Below are 3,970 nucleotides of genomic sequence, written 5' to 3' on the forward strand. Positions count from 1 at the left end.
GGGGTGGGGGTAAGAGGTGAAAAATTGGAACAAGAGGTTTGGCAATTGTTAATGCTGTAAAGTTACCCATGTATATATCCTGTAAATTAAAGGCTATTAAATAAAAAAAAAAAAAAAGAGAGTGTATACACACACACACACACACACACACACATATACATACACACACTCACATGTTTATATAATCTTTATTCTGGCTACAGAGGGAACAGGATTAGTCAGAATCAGATCCAAAGAACTTTAGATCATTAGTAAAGTCTCTCTTCTGAATCTAAAGTTCTTTTTAGGCCTACAGAGAAAATTTTGCCTAAAACTTGCTTTTTAATAGTGGAATGTTAGACTCTTCATTCCTCTTCAGGTTGCACTCCTGACTTTCTTGGATTTTCTCTACAATGTCCCAGAAAACTCTTCATTCACCCTGCAAGTTTACTCCACTCTTGGCCTTCCTTCGTACATTGGAAATACACTTAACCTCTATCTACAGCCTCTTCTCCATGCTTTTTATCTCCCTCATTATGTGTTATCTTTCATTATTAGTTACAGGGTATAGAGCTTCAGAAGTGCTGAAATCTGCAAAAGATATATTGGAATTTCAGACCCTGAATGGTCTGAATCAAACCCATTAAATGCTGGGGAAAAGGGGTTTGGATCCCCAAAACAAATTGGGGTTTATGTTGTGGGTTGTTGCAAAACAATTTTTAGGCTTAGACCTTCTTTAAATCAAGAGACAAAGATTTTATGACCCTGCTAACATGGGACTAATTTCCATATGGGTTTTTAGCAATTAACAAGGTGAAAGAAGAGAGCTAATTTCCCTAATGGAACTCATAATAAGCTAGAGGGAAGATGCTATTAGGCAGAATAAGTCCTTATGAACTTGGTGCCCTGAGAGAGGTGGTTCCTAATGAACCTGCAAAGGATTGCGGGAGGGGTGATTACAGATAGCGGGCTAACCCTCAAAAATAATTAAGGTCCTATAGGAGTCAGCAGGAAATTGAGGTACAGGTAGGTTGTTTAGAGAAATATAACTTAGGGGTTGACATCATAGCTTGGTCTTCTGGTCAGATACAGTAACTGAATTATGATGATTGTCTATGCTAGGCTAGGAATTGAACCAGGGGTTGATGGCAAAAAAATAAAAATAAAAAGGCCTACTTAGGATAACAAAAGACCTAGTCAAAACTACAAAGTGTGCTTAAAGAGATAATTACAATAGTGCTCCTTCCTGCTTGGTTTCCCTTAGGTTTCCAGATAGTACACAGTATTTTCTAACCTCCTTGTTAACACCCCTCCTAAAGACCTACCTAGCTATCAAAGATCTAGTCTTTGTTGGGTTTTGTTTTTGTTGATCTTGTTACTTGATCAATTAGAATTTAAGTTCCTTGAGAATAAATATTTTCTGTCTTCTTACATTCCTAGCACTTAGTGTCTGGCACATAAGAAGTGCTTAATAATTCCTCATTGAACTGAAACTCCTACTCACCTCTTGCCCCATCTCCCTGCTCTCATTTCTAAATCCTTCAAGAAGTTCTAAAGGTACATATGGATTGTTTTTAATTTATAGCAAAGGAAAGAAAATTTCAAAAGTATGAAAGCATGAACACCTCAGACACACATGTACCATAAGACTCAGTTATCTAGTAACCCCCAAACTACCATCAGAAGCTATTTAGTCTCTTTTTTTTTTTTTTCTTACACTAGCTAACAATGTGGCTAGATGAAATTAGAGGAATTTCTCCTAAGGATTATCTTTGTGTGGGATGGCAACCCCTAACTCAAAATGACTATTCAGAGATTTCTCAAAATGAAGAACAACAGAAGCTTTATTAGAATCTCACAAGAAGCAGATGGTCCGCTCACTTGAGTCTCAGAGAGAGAAAAGTTGGTTTTACAAAGGCCAAGAGATGATTTAAATAGTCAAAAACCACAGGAACCTATTACTCCCTTCCCCCATCTGGTTAATTTTCACTGCTTGCTTAGATGGAAGTAGCAAAGTTTTGCTAAATTCTAGTCAACCCAATATAGTTGCCTTATTGCAGGTATGTTTGCCTAAGTTTATGGTGGTACGTTTGTTATGTCTGCAAGTGCTTGCAGGTATGTTTGAGCTGGAATTAAACACTTTATTGTAAGGTTTGTACAAAGAATTTAATTTTTCCCAAACCTATCAGATCTTGATAAACTAAAATTTAGATTATAGGTTCAATCTACCTTAGTTAATGAGAAACCACATAATTCCTCACAATAAGGAGATTTATTTAGAAGTAAGTAATGGATTAAGCCAGAGGGGTTAAAAGGTTTCTAGAATAACCAAAGAGACTTAGTTTACCTCAGGCTTCCTCAATTAACAGAGATAGCTTTTTTAGAGACTTCTTGAATATCTACAAGCTATTAAATAGTCAGGTTCTTCTCTAAGCAGTTAAGTGAAGGTCAAGGGGGTTATCTCAGGTATTTCTGCTAGAAGAGCAAGTCTTTGTTCTTCCCAGAACCTTAATGAATAACAGACCCTTGGTGCCCAGTCTTGAGTTGCCCAATTATTATTCTGAGAAGTCCTCAGTTTCCTGTTTTGCTCATCTTCTTAGACATTAGAAATTCAATAACTTTTTCTCCTTTCTTGATGTCTTATTGTGTTCTTAGCAGGTATTATTCTCTGAACGAGATTGTTCTTTTCTTATTTTTTTTTCTGGTCAAAGCAACATTACTAAGAACAAACATTATACTTTAAAGGGACATCCACTCCAGAGCCTATTAAAAATGTTATTCTTAATTAAACATTCTGTAGTCATTATAGAACAATCTCTAACTAGAAAATGATCTATAGTAAAATTAAGTTTATTATTTTTATTAAATTTTATTATCTGATTAACAAATATTTGTTTCCTCTCCCTTTTAATTCTCTCTCTGCACTGAAAAATAAAGCAATTCAAAATCCTTATAGCAAATGTATGAGGTCATACAAAACATACTCCTACCTTGGCCATGTACAAAGATATATATACTCCATCAGCAACATTCAGGCTTTTAACTTTCCCAACTTCAAGCACTACTGAATTTTATTAGTAATTTCATTTTTACTTTCAAGTTGATAACTGAGGAGGTCAGGGTAAATCTATGCTTAAAAATGTTTTAGTTTTAAGAATTTTATTTACTGTATAGTATTTATGGTATTATAAATTTCATATATTATGGAAAGTGAGTGTTTTCTGAAATCAATGTTGTTTTGTTTTTGAAGATGTTAGCACAAAGGATACACAATTCAAAGGAATTAACTAGTGAGAAAAATGTTTTGCATACTAGCAACTTTATTTTGTATATTATATTGGAAAAGATTATAGTGTTTGGAGATCAATCTCCTCAGTCTTATAGATTCTTAAACACATACATATTTTCATTTTTGATTTCACAGGATTTTCTGGGAATTTTACCCCTACAAAAGAATTGATTGTATTTCCCATCATGTATATTTAGTTTATCACTTAGCATCAACTAGCTTGAATAACAGATGGAGCACTGAGTCAAGAGTGAGGAAAGATTGATTTTAAATCTGGTCTCTGATATCCTGGGCAAGTATTTACTTTCTATCTGGCTCCATTTCCTTAATTTTAAATAGAGATTAATAATATTACTTATCTCACAGGGTTCTTCTGAGGGTCAAAGTAAGATAATAAAAATATTGACATTTAATAAATGCTTGTTCTCTCCTCTTCCATTCTCTGTCAGGAGATGTCACATTCTTTGTCAGGCATTACACCCCACCATCAATGCCCAAAGTTGATATTCTCATACTTCCTGCACTGTCGAAAAATTCTTTTTGTTGTTGTTGCAAAATTCAATTTATATACTATCTCAGTATTTTTGCAAAAAAGCTTATTACATAACATTTATGCTACTAGACATACTTACACATAGAACATACTTACTCAATCATTATGCAAAAGGTATAAGGTATAATTTTTGCTTTTTGTCACTTACA

This window comes from Sarcophilus harrisii, chromosome 4 (assembly GCF_902635505.1).
Source record: "Sarcophilus harrisii chromosome 4, mSarHar1.11, whole genome shotgun sequence".
In the NCBI taxonomy this organism is placed as follows: Eukaryota; Metazoa; Chordata; class Mammalia; order Dasyuromorphia; family Dasyuridae; genus Sarcophilus; species Sarcophilus harrisii.